Genomic DNA, 26,651 nt, shown 5'->3' with positions numbered 1-26,651 from the left:
TGGTCACTTTGCTTTCCCTCGTAATTCAGCAGCTTCATTTCCTTTCCTCTGTCTTTTGCCTCTCATCAAGCTGATTCCTTTGCAATTGAATTTTAGCCGTTTCCAAACGTTACGATGGAATTTCTGGCAATTGCTAGCTTTTTGTCCTACTTCCTCGCACACAAAGGCAAACACATCTCTTGTTTGTTGGATAATTCGGAAATCTTTGCTTTGCTGACGTTTTGTGAAACTCAAAGTTGAATTCTTCCACCGATTGAAAGATCATGGTGACTGAAAGAGCCATTCCTAGATGAGGCACACCCTTTTTAAACTAACCAATTTCAACACCCGAAACAAAAGACACTAATAATTGCCACTCGCAGCCTTTGAGTTCAAACCTCCTAACCTCAACCTGGAATTATGAATTTTGATACTGAGAAGATCCATAATAGTGTCCTTCTCAATTGCCGACTATTTCGGTTGATGTATGTTGAATTTCATGGAGAAATACCGCACGGGTGTTTCAATCCTGCCGCCGTCTTCCTGTAAGAGTAAAGCACCGAAATCCAAATCATTTGCATCGATAGCCAAATTGATTGGCTTTGCATAATTAGGTGTAGCAAATAGTGGATAATGGTTAACACAGCTTTCAGACTATCAAATACCTTCTGACATCCTGCTGTCAACTGGAAATTTCCGTATTTCTTCAGTTATTTAGTGAGTGGAGCAGCCACACTACGAAACTTTGGTACGAATTTCCATAAAATCTGTTCAATCCCAGGAATCATTGTAGTACTCTTTTTGTCAATTGTATGGGAAATTCCCCAATAGTCTTTGTTTTTGCATCGCGCGTGACCGTTTGTCCATGTCCAATGACATTTTTTTAATTAGCCTACGAAAAACCTCGTGTATATATTCCCTCTGGCCCAGGGGACTTATCTATCTTCATGGGTTTTTTTTTAATTTTCAGTGCATCCTTCTTCTCAACATCAATCTGTTTGAGCTGCGCAGTCTGTTTCACGCTGTCCTCACAAATGACAAGGTCCTTTTCACGAGTGAATACTGAAGCAAAGTAATCATTAAGGACCTCTCCTACCTACGCCGACTCCAGGCACATGTTCCCTCCACTATTCCTGATCGGCCTGACTCTCACTCCCCTTATTCCTCACGTAAGCATAGAAGCTGTGGGAGTTTCCTTGATGCTACTGTCAAGGCTTTTTCATGCCCCATTCCTAACTCACTCTTTAAATCCTTCTTAGCTCATCTGTAACTCTCCATCGCCTCATCTGAACCATCTCGTCTCAACTTCACATCAGTCTTCCTCTTCTGCTTAACAAGAGGGACAATTTCTTTAGTAAACAAAGGTTACCTTACCTTATCTCTTCCTCCCTGCCTGACCAGGACATACCTATCAAGGACACGCAATGTCTGTTCCTTAAATCAGCTCCACTTCGATTATCCCCATTTTGGTAGCCCATTCTATGCCTCCTAAATCTTGCCTAATCGCATTATAATTGCCCTTCCTCCATCTGCAACTCTAGCCCTGTGGCATGTACCTATCCCTTTCCATCGCTAAACTAAACATAACTGAATTATGATCACTCTCTCCAAAGTGCTCACTACCTTTTAATCAAACATCTGGCCTGCTTCATTACCAAGTGCCAGATTCAGTTTGGCCTCCCCTCTGGTCTGCCCTCGACGAACTGTGTCAGGAAACTCTCCTGCACACATTGGACAAAAGCTGATCCATCCGACGTACTAGAGTTATAGCATTTCCCGTCAATGTTGGGGAAGTTAAAGTTCCCCATAATGAGCACCCTATTCCTTTCCCTCCTGCCCAGAATCGTTTTGCCAATCCTCTCCTCCACCATTTGCGAAGGCCTATAAAAAACTCCCAGCAGTGTGAACTCTCCTCCTGTTTCTAACCTCAGCCCATACCACCTCAGTAGACGAGTCCTCGTCAAAATTTCTTTCATCCACCGTTATACTGTCCTTGATCAAAGTTTGTGAAAAGATTTGTAGCTCGGGTGCTCGTTGTTGTGGTTCTGTTCGCCAAGCTGGGAATTTGTGTTGCAGAAGTTTCGTCCCCTGTCACAGGAGGCTCCCAAGCACTGAGGATGTCACCTAGGCAGGGGACGAAACGTCTGCAACACAAATTCCCAGCTCGGCGAACACAACCACAACATACTGTCCTTGACTAACAAAGCTACACCTCCCCCTCTTTTACCGCCGTCCCTGGTCTTAATGAAAGATCTAAACCCTGGAACCTGAAAAATCTATTCATGCTTTATCCATGTCTCCGAAATGGCCACAATATCGAAGTCCCAGGTACCTATCTATGCTGCAAGTTCACCTGCCTTATTCCGGACACTACTGCCATTGAAACAGACACACTTCAAACCAGCTTGCTGTCTGCAAACACACTCCTGTGGCCATGAAATCCTGTCTATGTCCTCCCTAATATCATCCACTTGTGTACTGGATCTACACCTTTGGTTCCCATTAATTAATGACTCATCTTTCCCGCCAGGCCCCTGGTCCACGCTCCCATTCTTCCTGCTGCTGAAAACTGAACTGGAGGGCTCCATTTGTTGAACTCACCCATGACAACCCTGTTACTTCTGCACCTTTCCAAAACCTGACTCCCAATCTGCTCCTCTGTGTCTCTGTTGCTATTAGGAGGTCTATGGAAAACTCACAATAAACTGACTGCTCCTTTCCTGTTTCTGACTTACACGCACACCGACTCAGTAGACAAACACTCCTCGACGACCTCGCTTTCTGTGGCTGTTACATTATCTCTGAATAGCAATGACATTCCCCTACTTCTTTTACCTCCCTCCCTATTCCTTTTGAAACATTTCAACCCCAGAACACCTGACAACCATTCCTGTGTCTGAGATATCCAAGTCTCCGTAATGGCCACAACATCATAGCTCTAAATACTGATCCATTCTCTAAGTTCGTCACCTTTACACGTGACATTGAATGTGTTAAAATAGACACACTTCAACCCATCACACTGACTGGAGCTTTGTCCTTTCAACTGCATATCCTTCTGCACACTGTATCTGTTCACCAGCTAACTATCCTTTGATTCACAGCCCTTGTTCCAATTCCCCTGCCAAACTAGGTTAAACCCTCGCGAAGAGCCCAAGCAAACCTCTCGCCCACGATACTGCACTCCAATGCAAGTGCAACACGTCCTCCTTGTACGTCCTCCCAATGATCTACATATCTGAACACCTCCCTGCTACACGAGCCTGCAGCCACGTGCTCAGCTGCACTCGGTCTCTGTTCCTAGCCTCGGTAGCCTGTGACACCGATAGCAATCTTGAGATTACTACTCTGCTCGTCTTTCTTTTACCTTCCAACCTAACTCCCTATATTCACTTTTCAGGCCCTCTTCGCTTTTCCTAGCTATATTATTGGTACCAATGTGTACCATGACTTGTGGCTACTCATCCCCTCCCGCTTATGAATCCTGTATACTCAATCTGAGAGATCACCTACCCTGGTACCCGGAAAGCAACATACCATCTGGGAGTCTCCATCGCAACCACGGAATCTCCTGTCTGTTCCTCTAACCATTGAATCTCCTATGACTATCACTGCTTTCCCCTTGGTAGGTCAACTCTCCTTCACCCCCCAAAACAGAATACAAATCGGTATACTTGTTATTGAGGGGAATGGCCACAGGGGATCCATGTATTGTCTGCCTATTCCGTTTCCCTCTCCTGAAGGTCGCCCACACAAAAAGTTTAATTCTCATCTCTCTCCCTCTTGCACCAACTCTGCGGTTGCAACACTAAAATCTGTTCTGTTACCCCGGTGCACTGTGTTTGCTATGATCTGCCTGGATAGCACGCAAACCCGACATTTTACTGTATCTTCGTACACATGACAACAATAAATCGATCAATCAATCAGTTTTGGAAATGGCAGCAATGTGCACGTGGAGCCTAAGATCAGTGGTGATCATGCTCAATGTCTGTACAGGTTGGACCAGATGTATGGTCTACCCTATTTTCTCTCTGTCGTGTCCTGGTGCTTTTCTGTCCTCGTTGACCAAATCATTGTCTTAATCCAAAATTATTCTCTCTGCCTGGTTACTTCACTTTGGTCCTGAAATATTATTGACTAAATTACATCATTAAATTTTTAAAATAAGTCCACGAAAATGCTCACTCTGAAAAACCATGCAGAAATATAAAGCAATCCCAAACTTGCTCTTGCCTTCAGTGATAATCTAAAACTAACATTCTCGTGCTTGGCACACAGCTTATTTTTTCAACATAAGTTATTTTCAACATCATTGGATCCGATCCTACAAGCGATCAATACCAAACCTACCCGTTCGACACAGTCATTCTTAAAATAATAATTAGTGCTTAGCAGTCTCAAAACAACTCCAGTCAGATGAACCACATATTTGATTGATCCAAGAGATATCCAACAATGCATATTGCATGATCAGAAGTGATGCACAGCATTAAATTAATGCAACAATTAGCAGTTTTATTTAAGGTTTAATAGACAATTTCCATTTGACCTGCGACTGTACAACAGTATGTTTGTTTCGTTGGTACAAATTAAGATCTCATGGCTGCAACCAACTTATCACATAACTAGGAAATGTATGTTTATTATCAGCAAACGCAAAAGTTTCTAGAAACAACGCGGTAAATTTTGATGTTTGTTTTATTCTGCTCAGGCATGTTACCAATCAGGAAATTGGAATACCTTTGTAGGAAACTGAATTTGAGTATAATGGGATCGTATATCAGAAGTCAAGTTTCAGCAAGTTAGAAAGATTTTCTCACTGTGTAAGTTCATACATCAGTAAATTGGAATTCTTGATTCTCGACATGAGTCAACAGATCATTGATTCTTATATTTGCAAGACACAGGGAGATAATAGGATGAAGCAGACAGGGTTTTTTTTTATTATTTCTTCATTTACCTAATTTTCTTAATACGTTTAGGGGATATTCCACTATACTCTTCATCTCCTCCCTGAATTTTCTCTGAGTCACTGAATAAATAAACGTGTTTGTGCAACAACTGAGCATCTGCAACATGTTTGCACTTTCCTGCAGAATAAACTTGGGGTCACTGAAGCTTTTGATATTGTAATTACTTGTAAATCTGTCATAAAAGAACTGCACAACGTAAGCCATCCACAAAAGGATGAAACTTCCAGAAATAGCGAAAAGTAAAACAATGGACTTTCTCCGGTTCTCTATTTCTGGGTCAGTTGAATCTTCCCTATTATTCTGTGTCCGCAGTCTCCTTCGGGCAGCACTGCTCACGAGAATATGCCTGACAGTCAGAGCATTGAACAAAATAATCAGAATGAACGAGAGGCAGGGTGTTAAAATACGATCAGACCAATCAAACACTGTCCACGCTGTTGAGGTGTAACGAATTTTCTTCTGTCTACAATACCAGGGGATATTATCAATTACATAGATGGGCTCATGTATAAAATACCAGGGAACACTTTTCAAACATCCCAGTGCACAAACAAACCCTATAACAAATGCTGCAGTTTTTTCAATGCAGTATTTTAATTTCAGCTTCTGACAACAAATAGCTACAGATCTGTCAAAGGTGAAAGCCACTGTTAACCAGACAGAACTGTCTCTACTTGCATGAATCAATGCAATGCTGAGGCTACACAAGGGAGTAATGAACAGAAAACTTCCTGGCGAATAAATACCAGGAATACGATTCATTATCACTGCAGTAATAATGACCAGGAGATCCATCACTGCCATGGACAACAAGTACTGAGTGATACATCGGGAGAGGCCACATCTTCCTCGTGCCAGGATCACGATAGCCACTAAATTAACTGAAAGAGAGAAGAAAAGTTACCTGATACACTTACACGAGTAATAATGCGTAAAATTTCTAGCTGCAAAATTTGAAGTGATCAGGACTGTTTTAATTCAAGCTCTTTAAAAGTGAGATAGCTCGAGTTGAAGGTCGATATGTTCCTGTGAGGATGAAGCACAGGTTTGTTAGGAATGTGGAACCCTGGATAACAAGAGATTTTGAGGATTTGACAAGAAAAAATAAGGAAGTATGGCCAAGTACAGGCAGCTTGGATTAAGGGAATCATTGAATGGATATAGGGGATACAAGAGTTTATTGAAGAAGGAAATCAAGAGGGTGAAAAGGAGGCACAAGATAGCCTTGGTTCAGAAGATTAGGGTGAATCCAGAGAGGCTGTTTAAGTCTATGAATGGAAAAAGAATAACTAGAGAAAGAATAGTTCCACTCAAGGAGCTTAGTGGGCATGTATGTGTAGAACCGCAGGAGATAGGTGAGATTATCAATGAATATTTCTCGTCTGTGTTTACCACCGAAAAAGACATGAAGTCTTGGGAACTTGAGGAAGTTAATGGTCATTTCGTGGGGACAATCACTATCACTGTAGAGGAGGTTTTGGATTTATGAGAATTTATGAAAGTCGATAAATCTCCTGGTCCTCATCAGATATATTCAAAGGCTCTACAAGATACTGGAGAAGAACTTGCAGTGGCCTAGGATGACATTTTTAAGTTATCGTTAGCCAAAGGTGACGTCGTAGAAGATGGGAGGTTAGCGAATGTTATGCCTTTATTCAAGAAGGGCTGCAACAAAAACCTGGGAGCTATAGACCAGTAAACCTAACATCTGTGCTGGGTCAGTTACTTGAGAAGATTCTGAGAAATAAGATATGCATGCATTTTGAAAGACAGGGTTGGATTAGAAATAGTCTGCAAGGATTTGTGCATGGGAGAGCGTGCCACACAAATTTGTTAGAGTTGTTTGATGAAGTGTCCAGGAAGGTTGAGGAGGGCAGGACGGTGAACATAGACTATATGGATTTCAGTAAGGCCTTTGATAAGGTTTCAGTTGGTAGACTACTGTGGAAAGTGAGAATGCATGGAATTCAGGGAGAGCTGGTAAATTGGATACACAATTGGCTTGATTGTAGGAAGCAGAGGGTAACAGTGGAAGAATGCTTGCCTGTGTCTCGTAGACTGTATCATACATTGGTGATTGGCCCATTACTTTTTGTTATCTATGTCAATGGTTTGGATGAGAATGTAGAAAGCATGATTAGAAGTTTGCAGATAACACTAAAATAGGCAGTATTGTGACAATGAGGAAGATTATCAAAAATTGCAGCAGGAGCTTGCTCAGCTGGAAAAGTGAGTTGAAAATAGCAAGCGTAATTTAATATACATAAGCGTGAGGTTTCGCCTTTTATAAAGTCAAATCAAGGTAGGGGTTTCATGACGAATGGCACGTCTTTAAGGAGTGTAGTGGAACAGAGGTAGCTTGGAGTTCATGTTCACGGTTCTCTGAAAGTGGGCAGTGAAGAAAGTTTTGGTATACTGGCCTTCATCACTCAGGGTGATATCATTGTGTATCGAAGTCGGGAAGTTATGTTCCGGTTGTAGAGAATGTTTGTGAGGCCACACACGGAGTATTGTGCATCTTGCCAGAGGAAGGGTGTTATTAAACTGGAAAGAGTGCAAACGAAATGTACAAGGATTCTGCCAGGACTCAATGGCCTGAGTTATAGGGGGAGGTTGGACAAACTGAGACTTCTTTTCTTTAGAGCGTAGGAAACTGAAGCTGACCTTTAGATGTGTATAAGATCATGAGAGGCATGAATATGATGAATGCCCTGAGTCTTTTTCCAAGCGTTGGTGAATTTCAGACAAGCAGCCATCATTTTAAGGTGAGAGGGGAAAGAATGAAGGTATCCTGACGGACAGCTCTTTTACACAGAGGATGGTATGCATATGGAATAAACTGCCAGTGGAAGTGGTTGAGGCGGGTACATTAACAATATTATAAAGTCATTTGGATAAATAATGGATCGGAAAGTTTTCGAAGTATGTGGTCCAAGTGCAAGGGAATGGTGTTAACATAGATGGAAGTTTTGGTCGGCATGGACCAGTTTGGTCCAAAGGTCCTGTCTCCGTGGTGTAGGACATATGGCTGTATGACTACACATCATCTCATAAAAAAGAAATATATCAAAATATCAAACAGTTTTACTTGTTATTCTTGTGGAGCTTAGAAGTATGAACAATGATTACATTCAGATTTACACTAATAAATTTTTAAAACTACCTCAGGTTCAACAAACTAACAATGTGATTTAATTCAAAACTATTTTAAATTAATAACAAGCAAAATGGAAATTGCTGCAGAATTTATGGAGAGAGAAGCAGGGTTTCATTTCGAGTCCAGTGACTCATGTTCAGAATATTCCTTTGAAATTCATATTTCAGTGAATTAAATATATTTAAGGTGCATTCATGGCGATTCAACCGCTGACAGATCTTTGAGAGAATTGAGCCAGTGTGCATTGGCTGTTGCCAACAACTATGACTTTTTTGTGAACGTTGTCCCAGAAATTCGAAACTATTTAACAATTGCCTTGCAATTGACGAAAGTGTACATGAAAATAATTTTGTTTGAATATTCATGGTTTTGGATAGTCTTCATAAATGTCATCATTCATCAGTATCAAAACCCTGGGATAATGGTTGATAAAATTTCATGTAAGACCTAATTTTTTTCATAAGGCAATACGTCGTCAATACTGAATATGTGAGCATTTCAAAAAACAAATTCACCAATCTGAGGTGAAACAATTGCAGACTTTTATAGGACTGGTAAGATAGAACACATGTCTTTTGCATTATGGTTTCAAATGTATGCTTGAGTAAATTGAAACTGTTAATCGCATAAATCAAAACTAATGAAGATTAAGAATTAATACAGAGATCATGTTGGATGACTCAGGTTTCAAACGACAAGTGAAAAACCCAAGATCCATTAATGGTGCAAGTATTCGAATAAGCTTAGCTCATAGATTTGTCCACCAGGCTGGTGTGGTTCATCAAGTGGAATCATTATTTCGTCTTCCTCTGTTGTGGTGTTTCTGATGATGTTGAGGAGGACAAAATAATGATTTCATTTGATGTAACAGTGCTCTTTACATCTATCGACATCGACATAGCCAAGAGTACCATTGCCATATTATTGGGCGAACTGGTTACTAGGATACCCGACGACATCCGCAGCATCAACAAGAACAGCATGTTTAAATTATCGGACCTATTCCTGACTACTCACTTCATATTCAATGGACAGGTTTATAGAGAAATCAATGGTACACCAATGGGGTCACCGATATCAGGCTGAGAGCAGAAGCAGTAATGCAAGGCTTAGAACGGACTATCCCTCCCCACGTTCCAACCCAAACTCTGGACCGGGTATACAGATGGCACCTTTATCATCACTGAACGTACACAACTGAAAGGAACCTATTAGCAAATGAATAGCATCCTCACCGGAAGAAAATTCACTCACGAAGAAGAAAACAACAACTGATTCATCTTCCTGAATGTGTTAGTGGAACGCACACCTACCAGTGAACTCCACACCAGTGTGGGCAGGAAGAATATGCATACAGATCAAATACTGAACTATAACAACAACTATCCAAACACCTACAAACGAAACTGCATTAAAAAACATTTAAACGAGCAAGAACGCACTGAAACAACCCACAACTCCAGAAGGCACAACCTGTTCAAGGGATTCAAATGAAACGGCTACTCCAGGAGTACTATCCTCCCATACTTACACAACTAACATAAAGAAGAAAACACTATATGACCAGATGCGATAGTGGCCATACCGTAAATCAAAGAAATGTCAGAAATGATTACCTGACTACTCAGATTCCTAGGAATATTTGTGGCCCGCTCAGCAGTAAACACCTTTCACCAGCTCCTCACAAAGTTTAAAGAGCCAACACCCACATCCAACAGGACGAACGTTATCAACAAGATGCCCTGCTAGGACTGTGAAAAACACTACATACGAACAACAGGAAGAAAACTGACCGTACTGGTGCATGAACGTCAACTCACTACTGCTAGACACGATCAGTACTCTCTCATTTCCAACCACACAGGTTGCGAAGGGCACGGATTCAACTGGGCCCATGTATCCATCCGAGCTCAGGCTAAACAGAGACATTCATTGAAGCCTGGCATTCCAACTAGAACTGAATCAATAAACACATTGAACTGGACACCAAATACAAACCACTACGATACAGAATCTGAAGTACCCAAAAACAGAGACACGTAAATACCAAGCGGGACAGAGCATCAACACTGTGTCAAAGATGCACTGACGATATCACTATGCGAGACGACACAATGTCTGCAGAAAACCACACCAGCTCAACAAACAAATCTACGACCTCATCCACAACCCAGGCCACAAATACTTTCAAAACCCTATTTGAAGAAGTCTTTAGGATGTGGTCTCTGGGGTGAGAAATTTTCAGCGTTCAACCATAAGTGGAAACTTTACATGAGAACCGAGAGAAAAAAAACAAATAGGACATTTGGGAGCCTAAGATGCATCTTTTTGGGAAAGATGAAGTAATGATTGCAATCTCTTCTCTTACTGTAATGAATGTTTTGAGATTTAATTTGCTATGAATAATTCCAATCTTTAAGATCAGATTCAATTTTCAGTAGTCAGTATTTTACATCATCAGTTGTTCATTTATATTATGACTAAGAAGACAGCAGAGTATTAAGTAACTTCAATCATAACACTGCAACAAGCCCTTCCGAATCCATGGCTGTCGATAATTTGTTTATCGAGACCAATGTTTTAAATGACAATAAAAGCAAAATAACAATTGTATATCAATCATAGACAAACGTCTGTTACCTACGTGTTTCTGTGTTATTCCTACACTCATGTCTATCAACTAATGTTTTGTTACTTTCACATGCAATGCTTAATTCTGTAGATCAGGTTGCAAATCATCAGCTTCCATTCACATTCCTAAAACTAGTGGTGCTGCTATTGGCGAGAAGGACAGTTGCTACGTTTTACAAAACGCGAAAGGTAACTGCTTGTTTGAAAGACAATTAACAAGATAATTACAAGTGAACAGGGCCAGTCTATTCAATCCTTTGAATCTGTTCTCCTGCTGAATTACACAAATGAGATGTCTAGAAAACTCTATTCACCCGCCCAGATCTCAAAACCAGGACTGTTTTCGCACAAAGAAGTCATTGTGATTTTTAACGTTTTATATTGAACGTCAGCCTCAATTGCTGAACTGTGGGAGACCAGTAAAACGAAGACTTCGTGTGACAAGAGGAAAAACTGCGGTTGCTGTAAAGTAGAAACAAAAGCCGAAGTTCCTGGAAATGCTCAGCAGGCTTTAGTATGAAAATGTGTACTATAAGATTATGACTGGGTATCTGAACTCGAATTTGAAGTCAATAGCATCGATTTTACAGGTTATTCAGTAAAATAATTGCATTTCATTCTTTATATTCTCCTTGTTTCGCCAATGTTGTTATCCATGTGTTTTGTAATTTTTTTTTGGGGGGGGGGTAATGGCAAGGGTGCAAAAGAGAACCGCCTCAGCTGGAACACAGATAAGCCGATAATGCTGACGTTATTCTGCAACAGATTCTAACCGTGAACTAACCGACATCCGATTCATTACATTCATCTACATCCAATATTTCAAAGTACATTTATGAACTTTTACTCATAAATTAGTCCTCTAATTTCCGTATTATTCCAGAGAATAATTTCCGGCGAGGTGTATAATCAGAGCTGAATGCCAGCGATTTAACATTGAAATAAAACCTGACTTTCAATCTTAAAATGACTAATTGCTGCAATACTTTACCAGGAACAGCGATTGCTGCAAGAGTTGTGTAATAAATTGCATATACCAGGCCTCTTGGTGGAGCATGCATTTTCTAATGAGAAATGAAGAAGTCTATTTGAAGTGCCACAAATGTGCAGTGTACCAACCGGAGGATTCTTTATTATAGTGGATGTTAAATACCAAGAGACATCATTAATGTTACTCATAGTCACTGAACAAAATAAGTTAGGTGACATCACCATATGCATTGCTAAAATTCATTGGGGAAGCAAGTTACAGTGACTGCTTTTATCTTTACCTCTGAAGTGCTGCATGCATCGCAGCACTTAAAGGAATTACTGGCAGAAAAGCTCTGATCTGGCTAATAGCTAGCACGAACCTTTGTATGATGGATTGCATCTGCTTTCTGTTCTCTGAAGTGACCATGAAAAACAATCTGTACTATCAATCAGTTCGAAAAGATTAAAAGAAACCACCATGGAAACAGTCAGGGACTAATGAAAGCACAATGGATACAGATAATGTATTTTCTACCCGATGCAGAGTCTGGCATCGAAGCTAGGAGAGCTGCCTCACACATTGGGGTAGCAAAAAAGATGTACGTAGGCATTCCTTTAGAATAACACAACGAACTGAAAACCAAAGCTCCTCCATCTCTATCCGTGGATATGTTTTGTATCACTAATGGAGTAAACCTATCAGATATGTGAATGCAGCGTCACATATTCAGGAATTCAAAGTCTTCAGTGTTGATTGCGCACCTTATTAAAGCCCATAGCTTCAAATTAAACAGGTTTATGAACGTTTACTGGTAACACCGCGAACACTATCGAATGTCAAACGCTGGTTCCTCTAATATAGATACTTGGCTGATTTCAAAATATTTGTTGAAAGATATGAGGGAGCAGAATGAGTAGACTATTCAGTGCAATGATTTCTGCATTGTCAAAGAATGATTTGCTACTGCTACCAATGATGGGTCAAACGAGTCGTGAATGGCATAACTATAATTCTGCTTGTCACAGCCAAAGGAATAATCAATTTGATATTATTCAAGAACACATGCTTGAACTCTCATTTCTCCATATTAACATTTATGTCAATTGACAAATCTCTCCATGTGCACCATTGCATTTTTGCCATCTTGCTGCCATCTCTTTTTTTTTGCTGTTCCTATTGTTTAACGGGAATTCTCAATGGTTTGGTTTTGGCAGTCTGGATGTTCACTGAAAGCAGTCAGTCTGCTTTGAGTTTGCTCGTCCAAGAAAGAGCTACGTGGAAGAAGGTGTTGCATGCTGACTCTCTCTCTCCTGTAAGACACCTTGTTTGATTTTGCCCATTTTGCCAAGGGGGGTTTATGTTGATTGTTGCGGGTATTTGGAACAGCATCATAAAACACTGTATGCCTTCTTAACAACTCTGTCAGCCTGGGTGGAAACTTCCAAGGATCTGTGTACCTGGACACCGAGATCTCGCTGCTCATCTACACTACCAAGAATCTTACCATTAGCCCAGTACTTTGCATTCTGGTTACTCCGACCAAAGTGAATCACCTCACATTTGTCCGCATTAAACTCCATTTGCCACCCTTCAGCCCAGCTCAGCAGCTTATCTATGTCTCTCTGTAACCTACAAAATCCTTCGATACTAGCCACAATTCCACCGACCTTAGTGTCGTCTGCAAATTTACTAATCCACCCTTCTACACCCTCATCCAGATCGTTTATAAAAATGACGAAGGCTCGGCAATCGAGTAAGGTTTGTGAGGCACGATCTACCCTTCACAAAACTGTGCTGACTATCCCTAATCAAATTATTCTTTTCTAGATTATTATAAATCCTATCACTTATAACCTTTTCCAACACTTTACCAACAACTGAAGTAGGCTCACTGGTATATAATTACCAGGGTTGACTCTACTCCCCTTCTTGAACAGGGGAGCCACATTTGCTATCCTCCAGTCTTCTGGCACTATTCCTGTAGACAATTACGATTTAAAGATCAATGTCAAAGGCTCGTTAATCTCCTCCCTGGTTTCCGAGAGGCTCCTAGGATAAATCCCATCCGGCCTAGGGGATTTATCTATTTTCACACCCTGCAAGATTTCTAATACCGCTTCCTTGTGAACCTCAATCCCACCTAGTCTAGTAGCCTGTATCTCAGTACTCTTCTCGACAACATTGTCGTTTTCTAGAGTGAATACTGTCGAAAAATATTCATTTAGTATTTCCCCTATCTCCGCTGACTCCACACACAACTTCTCACTACTACCCTTGGTTGGCCTTAATCTTACTCTCGTCATTATTTTATTCCTTAAATACCTACAGAAAGCCTTAGGGTTTACCCTGATCCTATCCGCCAACAGCTTCTCGTGTCTCCTCTTGGCTCTTCTGAGCTCTCTCTTTAGGTCTTTCCTGGCTACCTTGTAATCCTCAAGCGCCCTAACTGAGCTTTCACATCTCATCCTAACATAAGCCTTCTTCTTCCTCTTGACCAGAGATTCCACTTCCTTCGTAAACCACGGCTCCCACGTTCTACCGTTTTCTCCCTCCCCGACAGGTACATACTTATCTAGGACACTCAGGAGCTTTTCCTTGAATAAGCTCCACATTTCTAATGTGCCCATCCCCTGCAGTTTCCTTCCCCTTCCTATGCTTCCTAAATCTTGCCTAATCGCATCGTAATTGCCTTTCTCCAGTTGTAACTCTTGACCAGTGGCATTCACCTATCCCTTTCTATCACTAAAGTAAACATAACAGAATTGTGATCGCTATCACCAAAGTGCTCACCTACTTCCAAGTCTAATACCTGGCCGGGCTCATTACACAGTACTAAATCTAATGCAGCTTCACCCCCGTTGGCCTGTCTACATATTGTGTCAGGAAGCCCTCCTGCACTCACTGGACAAAAACTGACCCATCAATAGTACTCGTACTATAGTGTTCCCTGTCAATATTTGGAAAGTTCAAGTCCCCCATGACAACTTCCTGTCTCTCTCACTCCTATCGAGAATCATCTTTGCTATCCTTTCCTCTACATCTCTGGAACTATTCGGAGGCCTATAGAAAACTCCCAACAGGATGACCTCTCCTTTGTTGTTTCTACCCTCAGCCCACACTACCTCAGTTGACGAGTCCCCAAACATCCTTTCTGCAATCGCAATACTGTCCTTGACCAACAATGCCACACCTCCCCCTCTTTTACCATCTTCTCTGTTCTTACTGAAACATCTAAATCCTGGAACTTGCAACAACCATTCCTGTCCCTGCTCTCTCCGTGTCTCCGAAATGGCCACAACATCCAAGTCCCAGGTACCAACCCATGCTGCAAGTTCATCCACCTTATTCCAGATGTTCCTGGCGTTGAAGTAGACACACTTCAAACCAACTTCTTGCTTGCCGGTGCCATTCATGCGTCCCTGAAACTTGATTTTGGACTTCTCTACTCTCCACCTTTTCTGTATTCGAACTGCAATTTTGGTTGCCATCCCCATGCTGGATTAGTTTAAACCCACCCCAGTAGCCTTAGCGAATTTTCTCCCCAGGATATTGGTACCTCTCTGGTTCAGATGAAGACCATCCTGCTTGCAGAGGTCCCAGCTACCCCAGAAAGAGCCGGAATTATCCAAGAATCCAAAACCCTCCCTCCTGCACCATGCCTGTAGCCACGTTTTCAATTCCTCTCTCTCCCTATTCCTCGCCTCACTAGCACGTGGCACGGGCAACAAACCAGAGACAACAACTCTGTTCGTCCTAGTTCTAAGGTTCCATCCTAGCTCTCTGAATTGCTGCCTTAAATCCTGATCTCTCTTCCTACCTAGTCGTTGGTGACTATGTGGACCACGACTTGGGTCTGCTCCCCCTCCTCCTTAAGGATCCCAAAAACACGATCAGAGACATCACGAACCCTGGCACCTGGGAGGCAACACACCAACTGTGAGTCTCTCTCGTCCCCACAGAACCTCCTATCTCTCCCCCTAACTATGGAGTCCCCAATGACTACTGCTCTGTTCCTCTTCCCTCCTGAGCAGCAGGGACAGACTCTGTGCCAGAGCCCTGCCCCTCTGCTTTCCCCTGGTAAGTCGTCCCCCCAACTGTATCCAAATCGGTATACTTATTGTTGAGGGGAATGGCCACAGGGGAGCCCTGCACTGCCTGCCGGTACCCTTTCCGTCCCCTGACTGTAACCCATCTGCCTTTTTCTTGTACCTGAGGAATGACTACCTCCCTGTAACTCCTCTTAATAATCCCCTCTGCCTCCCGAATGATCCGAAGTTCATCCAGCTCTAGCTCCAGTTTCCTAACGCGGTTTTCGAGGAGCTGGAGTTGGGTGCACTTCCCGCAGTTGTCGTCAGCAGGGACATTAGTGGTGACACTTACCTCACACATTCTGCAGGAGGAACATTCAACTGCCCTCACCTCCATTCCCACGATTCTAAATTCCCAAAGAGACTGTTGAAAAAATAAGGAATAAAAAATAAACTCGTTACCTTACCAATCTGGCGCACAGAACTTTTTTTTGGTTAGAGGAGGAGGATGGGTGGGAGACACTACCCGAGTAGTGTTTTGGGTAGCGCAACCACACAAATATATGACTTCCTAAGAAGTCCTTCGCTCTTCCCTCGCACCTCTCAGCAAATGGAGGCCCGACTCGCGAGTTCAGTCCCTATTAATGGGGGAAAACTCACCCTTCCCGTCAGCCCTCGCTTCACCACTCCTTCTCTCCTCGCCGCTCTGGCAAAATTCATGATGATTGACTGTTCTCCACTGATATGCAAACGTAAGACTCGTCCCTATTCCATTATGCTCATGGGTGATGTCAATCTCAATGAAATTGTTGTGCTGATTGCACTGGTGCAGCATCGTTCCATTACTCTCTTTATCGCAGTCCAGCACGACTGCTCTGGGCAGTGCATAATGCAATGACATTCACTTTCTGTGTCCCGGAATCACATCCAGCCTCACAGAAAGATGATCGAGGCATCAAGCATGGTGAAAAAGACTTAGATATATTGAGTTATTATATACATTGATACTTCTGTTTCTTGCTCATCTCCCTGATTTTATTGGTTACATGGATCCCCAGTCCCACTCTGCAGCAGATAATGTGCTATTGCAAACAGACTTTCAAAACTTGTAACCTCCTACTTTAAGTAAAAAAGCAGAAACTGTCTACCAATTCCATCTGACAATAAATGACTTTTTTAAGAATTACGATTTCCTTCGCCTGCAGGACATCGAGTGTCATTATATTTTTGAACAGCCTGACCTCACATTACAATCTAACATGAATCAGGTGTCAGTTCACGTGAAATTTTCCATACTCTGATGATGAATCTCATCATATAATTGGGTACTTCGAAAAACTCGTCACTTGAAGCATTAATCAAGGTCAAGAAATGGTGATCCCTGAGCACATGCGCACATGTCTTCTCAGAATTTTCCAGCTATGAGAGAATGTAGCCATGACGTTTGGGTTGAGAAGGTGGGCTTATTTGCTTTATGAAAAACTAAATTGGCTGCCAATTGGAGAGAGATATATAACTTGTTTTAGGTAAGGTGTAAAAGTAATTAGTTGCATTCATACATCGTACAGAGATGCAGATCGGCTGGGTTTCTGTTTAATATAGAAAATTACATTGATCTGGATCTGCATGTCATGAAAATGCTGGAACCGGAGATATGTGAACGTATAAAATGGATATTAGACCAGGTTTGCAGGAAATCAATTTCAAATCATACAGGTAGTGATTGAGGGAATTAGACGAAGTTCAATTCTCGTTGATGGCACATATTCATATGTAGAACAGCCTGTTCTTGCTCCTAGCTGATGTTTTAATTCCTTGTATTCCATTTCGCAATTTTGGCTTTCTGCAGGAGTTATATCTACAAGTTTGAACTTATGTAAAAATGTACATGAATGGTTGGGATGATGGACTACTTCAAGCAAATCTAAAAGTATCAAGGAGTTGAATTCATAACATGAAGATTATATGTATATGACACAGAGCATTATCATCTGTGCATTGAGAGAAACATTAGACGTTCGTACACTTTTGAGGCAAAAGATATTCAAAGTGTGGTGAAACGAAAGATTGTGACCTTCTGTGTGAAAATCTTTGAACATACATGAAGAGAATTGTAAAGCAATAGCAAAAGCAAATGATCAGTTGAAGTGTGCCCCACATATGAAGATCCATACTGACAAAGGATATGGGTTCTCCTTTCGACAATGAGAGATTGGTAGAATTGGACTTTGTGCTGAATGGCCTGAGGCAGTGGTTCACAATCTGAAAGATTGCATAAATAAGTCATAAGCTTAGATTCACTTACAACTTACAAGCCCTGATATTTGTGATTATGTGTTGGTCCAGCTGCAATAGAACTGCTATCAAAACAACATTGAAATTTCCATACCTGGAGATGAAACCAAGAATTTTCCACAAACATCATATAAATTGTAATTCACACGCAAATTCATTGTACATCTCGTTTGCATATGTGGCAATCTGTCAGTTTACTGCAATAATGTTTACTGTTCTGTAGCGATGCTTGACTCTCCCTCTTTAGCTATTTATCTATCTATCTAGCCACCTATTTACCTTTATATCTATCTTTCCACCTATTAATATATTTAGATATTAGTCCTACATGGAAGTTTAACTGCACATAAAACCATTATGTCGCCTATTTATTTTCTGTCATTAGCCAAGCATCTTCAAAAGAAATTAGTTTATTGTAATTGCATGACCTCTGCTCAAAATGCGAAAACGACAAAACGAATGTTTTGTCTTCATCATCAAGGAAAGAGTTATAAAAACAAATACGTGTAATGTGACTGCGACTTGGAACTATTCATCATTTGCTTCAAGATAAGACATTTATGTAGTCTCTTGTTGTTATCTGTCCATATTATTGTTAACGCGTCACACTGACAATCGAGTAGTTAGAAAGCTAGATTTGGACCATTGCTCTAAGGTAGGTGCTATTGCAGTTGTTTATTTTATCCTGATTTAACATTGGAAAAAGGGTGCCTGATGAACTGTACATCAGATGGTCTATGCAATCAAACCAAATATTCCCATGTATAATGAAGCAATAATGTTTGGAAGAAGTAGTGTATTGAAAGAAATAATCACGGAGTTACATATTTATTACAGTGCGTGTCAAATTACTCGAAGTTAAGCAAACCACAATGTGTTTAAACGCTATGGTTAAAATACAAACAAAACAAAAAGGAATTTAGAATAACTTCATTACTTGAAAACTTAACCAAATAAATCGACAGCGAAGAAGGTTACTTCAGAGTGCAACAGAATGTTGTTCAGATTGGGAAATGGGGCGAAAACTAGCCTGTGGAGTTTAATTTAGATAAATGTGGGGTGCTGCATTTTGGAAAGGCAAATCAGGGCACAATTTATATATCTAATGGTAAGATCTGCTGAGTATTGCTAAAGAAACGAGTACTTGGAGTGCAGATACATGGTTCCTTGAAAGTGAAGTCGCAGGTCGATAGGCGAGTGAGGAGTGGGAGGTCATGCTGTGGCTGTACAGAACATGCCTGAGGCCACTATTGGAATGCCGTGTGCAATTCCGGTCTCCCTGCTATAAGAAGGGTGTTGTGAAACTTGAAATTGTTCAGAAAATATTTGCAAAAATGGTAACTGATTTGGAAGGTTTGAGCTTACAGGGAGAGGCTGAATAGACTAGGGTATTTTCTCTGGAGCGTAGGAGGCCGATGGGTGAGTTGAAAGAAGTTTATAAAATCATGAGGGGCACAAATAAGGTAAATAGACAAGGTCTTTTTTTTCGGGGATGGGGGAGTCCAAAGGTAGAGGGCATAGGTTTAAGACGAGATGTTAAAAAATTAAAAAGAACCCCGGGGGAACCTGGTTCATACATCGGACAGTGCATTAATTGGATGAGCTGCCAGAGGAAGTGGTTAGGACTTTTAGAATCACAATATTGCAATGGCATCTTGGTGTGGAAAGGATTTAGAGGCATAAGTGCCAAATGCTGACAAACGGGACGAGATTTATTTGGGACATCTGGTCGACTGGGATGAGTTGGACCAAAGGATATGTTTCCATCTTGTGTATCTCTAAAACTCTTTGACACTAGTAGATATAGTACCTACTACTAATTGACTGTTCCAATATCGTAGCATCCCATAAACAGATTATTTGGCAAAAAGGTAAATTCAGACACAGATTCTCGCATGCAGTTCTTTAGGAGAAAGAAACATTAAGAGAAAATTCAGAGTGTAGCAGCCAAGAGACAATTACTGGAGCTCTTGAGAACCCAAAAAGCTTCTGAGTTACTGATAAAAAAAAACAAGAAATCTGGATCCGTGATCACTGACCACATCCATCAGGCTGCTTCCATTCTTCCAATTTTTCAATATCTAAATGCCTCACAACTTGTTTACTTAAATTGTCTTCAGTTGTCAGTTCAGAACTTCTGCCTTGCAGCTTCTTTTCAAAAATAAGGTCAAAATACCTTTTTTAAAGTGACAGCATCGTCGCATGCATAAAATATTCTATATATATATACCTATAAATAAAATGCATATGTACATCTACACACGCACATGCATACATATGTAACTGTGTGTTGATAGATGTTTCTTGTATTCCACCTCAGTGATGTCACCACTCATTGCACGACACAGTCGAAATGAAGCCCCAGCCTTCTTGGAGTCATCCTGGGAGTTACTTTTTTTCTTTTAGTATACACACAAAACTATAAACTACTTAATTTTTAGAACCAGATTGATGGAAAGCATGGAACGGGTTTCTATCCTCAAGAAGAACATGTGCAAATTAGATTTATTAGCTAATTAGATGCTAGTAGCAGATAAGCAATTATATACCACCAGCATCACACTATACGTTAAAAAATTAAACTCTTTAAAACTCCTGATACACGCACACAAACACACAGGCATAGAGAGAGAAAGGATGTGGATGGAATCAGTTCCCGCGTCACAGTTTACAAGATGTTTTTGGGTTGATTCTTGCTGATCCTGAGGCTTCTCCTCGGCATTCGTTTCACAGAATGCTTTCAATTGGTTTGCAAGAGGCCAAGGCATTTGGTTTTTGCGTACGGGGTCTCTGGCTTCCCAATTCAAAGTTACAACTTACATTGACTGACAACGGAAAAATTTGCTGTCTTATTCAGTTTTGAAATGATTTATTGCAGAGATCTGAGAGAGTGAGTCTGCCTACTGCAGCCCTGCGGGGTTTTTTTATAACATGAGAAAGTTTCTCTCTGTTTTGTTGACAGCCCAACCTGTTTAACTACCCGATGACTAATTATATATTTGTTGTCAAGCGGAGGACCTTTGTCATTGATAACTCGTCACTGCTCCATAAACCAAGCAACTTCATTTGTAAATAACTCCTAGGATCAGAATCATTTCCACATTGCTGGAACGCACAGCCACATGAACAGTGTTAATAATAGGTGTCACTTATTTTCAAAGTATGCAATGATTCATGCAAAACCCTGTGTTTCAAGCAGATCTTTTTCATTTTCGCCCACTATTTTAAAAAAAAATCGCAAACAAGTAAAATTATTACGATAGGAATATCTGTCGACAGCAAAATGTTTCCTTGTTCCCCACCATTACAGAGATAGTTGAACACTGAATGTTAACATACAGGTGTTTATTCCTCCATTGAACATCTATCTATTAGGTCTGTCTTTCAGTTGCTTTCTATCAGGGACAGACCGGCATCCTGTTTCATGTCTCTCCGCCTTTCTACCTCAGAGAAATACTTACAATCTGATGTCTGCCCTTTTTGTCACGATCCCTTTTGGAACTATCACTACACTGGCAAGATTTTCGGTCCCTTTCCACGACAACATATAAAAAGTCTAACTGATAATGTTAGTCTGCTTTTCTCTCTTGACTGCGGGAGAATTTTACACGCTACCACTGGTTTCTGTCGGAACCTTTCCTCAGGCGAGATAATTGGGCATTCTCAGTCCCCGTCCTCAGCAAATTATTTTACTTCCTCATCCCTCTCCTCAGTGATTGCACAGAATGGTGTATGTACACTGATATTCGAATTTCATTGGCTTATTTAGGCTAAATTAATGAGGACTGATGTTTGTTTCTTGGTTTATTACCCTCAGCGAAATATCGACATGAAGATAGATGTGCCTCAGTTGTTAATCTTAACATCTTATTTGCAAAATCATCAATGTCTATTAGTCTTCTGCTCTCAAGGAAGCGATTTCCGTACTGTTCGTCGCCTTTTGGTCTTTCTTGCCTCAGAGAGTTCCTATACAATGGCTTCCTTTACTTGGTGGAGTGAAGGGCCTGTTTCTGTGCAATACTGCTTTTTCTTCATTCTATCACTATCAGAGCAATAACTTTATACTAAACAGCATCTTTTCCTCCCTCTTGCTCGGAAACAATGTTTGAACACTAATAGTTCTTATCTCCTCACCTCACCTTCCTCAGAAAATCACTACTCTGGATTTTTGGGGTCTCGATTTCTTTTCTTTGCATCGACAGCCAAAAGACATCACTCTCATGGGCTATCGATGCATATTCTTTCAACTTCTCCCTATGATAAACCCTCTCTCAGTTCGCTAATCGCCAGATTTCTGTCTGTTTCTACCCCAAGGGTCTCACAATCTACTTGTTCAGTTCAGTAGAGTCTTCAAAAGGGTAACTGTATAGGTGTAGAGAGTGTTCATGGAGTATCTAACGTATCATTCTTTTCGAGTCCCTACAGTATGGAAACAGGCCATTTCGCCCAATAAGTTCACATCGAACCTCCGACTATTAACACACGCAGCTACATTCCACTACTACTCTGCATTTGCCCCTGAGATATGCGTCTAACCTACACATCACTGAACACTATGAGTATTTTTTTAGCACAACAATTTACTTAACCTGCACATCTTTGGATCGTGGGGGGAAACCGGAACACCTGGAGGAAACCAACGCAGACATGGGGAGAATGTGTTAACTCCACTCATACAGTTGTCCGAGGCTGGAATCGAACCGGGGTCCCTGGCGCTGTGAGGCAGCAGTGCTAACCCACTGAGCCACCGTGTCACTGATGTAGTGACAATCAAGCAGCCTGTCTTTTCCTCAACGGTGTGACGGGTCTTGAGTGTTATTGAAACTGCAGCCATCCAGACAAGTGGAGAATGTTTAATCAGGCGCCTGATTGGGTCTTGTGGACAGCTTGGAACAATCATAGAAATCGTAGAATCCCTACTGGAAATCATAAAATCCCCACAGTGTGGAAACAGGCCCTTTGGACCAACATGTCAACACCGACCTTCCGAAGAACATTCCATTCAGACCCATTCCTCTAACCCATTACTCGACATTTCCACTGACTAGGGCACCTGACCTACACATCCCTGAACACTATGGGCAATTTAGCTTAGCCAATTCACCTGATGTGCACATTTTTGGAAAGTGGGGGGAAGTTGGAGCACCCAGAGGAAACCTATGCAATCACAGGGAGAATGTGCAAACTCCACAAAGACAGTCGCCCGAGATTGGAATCGAACCCAGGTCCCTGCTGCTGTGAAGCAGCACTGCTGAACCATCGTGCTGCCCAATCAGAGGTAAGTGACTCGATGCAATATTCCTGACCTCTGACCAGCTGATTTGGCCATTGTATTCACAAAACTAATCCAGATTAGTCTCAATGGTCAATGGTAATACCCACATTTTTTGCTAGTGTGAGATTCAGTGTTGGAAATGCTATTGAATGACAATGTAATTAGGTTGTCTCTTATTGGAGATGGTCACCACCAAGCACTTTTGTAACACAAATGTTACTTTCTACTTTTCAGACTAAGCCTGGATATTGATCATGTCTTGTTGTATTTGAACTTGGACTTCAATATCTGAGGAGTTGCAAGTGGTGCTGAACATTGTACAATCATCGGCAAATGTCCACAGTTCTTCCTTTATTATGGAGGGAAATTCATTGATGAAGCGGCTGAAGATAGTTTGTTCCTGGGGCACTACCGTCTGGAATTCCTGCAGTGATATGCTGGAGCTGAGATGACTGACCTCCAATAACATCTTCCTTTCTGCCAGATACATGCCCAAACAGTGGAGAATTTTCCCTCTGAATTATATTGAATTCAGTTTCTCTCGGAATCCTTGTCCCATACGTGGTCAAATGCAGCCAGATGCTGAGGGCAGTAATTTTCAGCTACCTCTGAAAGTCTGCTGTTTTGTTTATGTTTGAACCAATCTGTGCTGAGGTTGGTAATTGTGTATTCTGAGCGAAAGATAATCTGGGTGTCAGCGAGCAGGCTATTTCTGAGTAGGTTGCGGCTTTTTAGCAGTACCCCTAACACTTTCCATGACTTTACTGATCATCGAGGGTAGATTGATGCTTTGGTCACTGGGCGGATTAGATTTGCCCTGCTTTTTGTCTTCAGGCAATTTTCCACATTCTCGGGGAGATACCAATGTTCTAGATGCATTGCAAGAGTTGTGGCAAGTTCTGGGTATCAAGTACTCAATACTATGGCTGCAGTCTTATCAGAAGGCACTGCCTTTGAAATATCGAGTGCCTCTAACCGCTTCTTGTTAGCGTGTGGCGTGAATTAATTTGAATGAAGACAAACATATTGATTTTGCACGAGCTGTGGACATCCACCTATGTGAATTCGCAATCTTCCACTGGTATACTTACCTGCCCGTCCATTCCATTTGGTCCTCAAGAGCTTCTCAAAACCAACATCAGAAGTCACACACTTGTGCATTCAACTGGAATACCAGTACTAATTTGAGGTCTAATTTAACCGGTGAAGAGTGGTTGAATTCAATTCTATCTAATAACGTGGGTCTTGGAAAGTCGGTTGGATGTTGATCACTAATCATGCAAGACTAAGGATCTAATATAGAGTCATACAGAACAGAAACAGACCTTTTGGTTCAACCAGTCCATGCCGACCAAAATCCCAAATAAACTAATCCACACTTGCCTACGCTTGGACCATGTCCCTCCAAACATTTCTTGTTCATGCATTAATCCGTTAAAATGTTGTAAATACACCTGCATCTAAAGATTCCTCTGGAAGTTAATTCCATACACGAGCTACTCTAATTTTTAAAAAGTTGAATGAACACAAATGTTCAAAGAGATTGAAAATGACGGTTCCTTTCTCTGCTGGAGGATTGTGGATTGTAGTGTACAATGCCTGAACGCTCATCTTTGGGAACAAGGGTACATTTCAGCCAAAAACCACCCCTAATATCACATACTTGCAGACACTTATCACCATCAACCCAGCGACACTTAACACCGTCAACATCATCTGCACCTCTGTTCATTATTTTCCTGGAAACACTGACCTGGTCTCTGTTGTTCAGGCCTTAGAACACATACGGGGTTTAATTAATTCACATATTCAGGCACCAACACGTAATAACAAGCCTTAATCTTTAGTTAGGAAAAGTAAAAAATCAATTGTCACAGCACAGTTAGATGTTCTCAGTATGCATTTAGATTCCTATAACTTCAGGTGACATTCAGTATTTACCATTTTGTCAAAATGAAAGTCAAACAAAACGTAATCAACCATGTCACACTATCCTTCGTTGCTTAAATATTTTTGAGTTTTTTGTTGGAAATTTTTGTTTTCTGAAGTAACATCAATCTCTATCTCTGGACCACATATCTCTGTCTCACTTTCTGTCATTCTCATTCGTGCACACACTCTAAATCTCTTCAGCAATTTATGCATTGTACAGATTACTGTTTAACATACCAATATCAATTCGTCTTTAACCATCTCTGCTGTTATATTTCCCTCCCGTCTAATGCCCTATGTCCAGATGTCTCGACTTTCTATCTTAAACGTCGGAATTTCATCTTCAGATTGCAAGAATCCATTGTTATTTATTGAGCAATTTCGATGAACATGTCTAGACCTCCGTGACTGAAGCACTGATGTGTCTTCATGTAAAAACATACACATTAAAAAACACAGAGAGCGAGAGATCTCAACCTGTTGTTAGTGAGGTATTCAGTGATGGCGTGGGTATGAATGTCAGGGAGTGATGGTAAGATTGTTTCTTGCTGGACATGGCCATTAGCTAGCTTAATGCTACTCGCTACTTCTCGGCACAGGCATGGATACTATCCAAGTCTTAATCATGTTAGACATGGACTGTCAGTGCTGAACATCATCAAATTTGTTACTTAGTCACAACCGTCAATCTCTGTTTCCACGACAATTGTGGGATAACAGATGCAGCTATAGTATGTCTCACTGCGTGCGTTTTGAATAGACTGGAAGTTTTTGCATTTATATAACACATCAATGTTTATTTCCATACTACTTCCACTGAAGATAAATGTTGAGACAATGACTGTCAACGACCAAAGCCAACGACCAAACTCCCCCCTTCACCTCCCCGTCCCCACGAAGCCGCCAGAAACTGATCATTTTATTTACCAACTGCGTGCACAAATGAGGATAGCAGGTGGAAGTAAAGTACAATTTCTGCACACCATCCCTCCTCCCATTCATTAACAGTGTAGAGAACTATGTTGATAGCTAATTGCAATCGTGGAAAGCAAGTAACATGACAAAAAAAAATCCACGTGTTGCGTTGCTCTGAATAAATGATCGCGCAATCACTGGTAATGAGTATACGACATTACTCTTTCATGTTTAAAAGCGTTTCACGCTGTTCCTGCAGTTTTCTTTCCGATTTCCTCTGATGATAACAGAACTATACTCGTTTGAATTATTCTTAGTACATTGTATTTCCAGTTTTGCGCTGGTAAAGAAGTGAAAGTAATTCGCCGTTAAGTCAGGAAAGATTGCATGTTTTTCAAGATATTGGTCATTTATGAATTTGGATATCATGAGTAAACTCTAATTCCTGATAACTCTGTATTTCTGCTTTCATTGATTGCAGCATTAGATG

This window comes from Chiloscyllium plagiosum, chromosome 44 (assembly GCF_004010195.1).
Source record: "Chiloscyllium plagiosum isolate BGI_BamShark_2017 chromosome 44, ASM401019v2, whole genome shotgun sequence".
In the NCBI taxonomy this organism is placed as follows: Eukaryota; Metazoa; Chordata; class Chondrichthyes; order Orectolobiformes; family Hemiscylliidae; genus Chiloscyllium; species Chiloscyllium plagiosum.
This window is presented reverse-complemented; position numbering follows the sequence as displayed.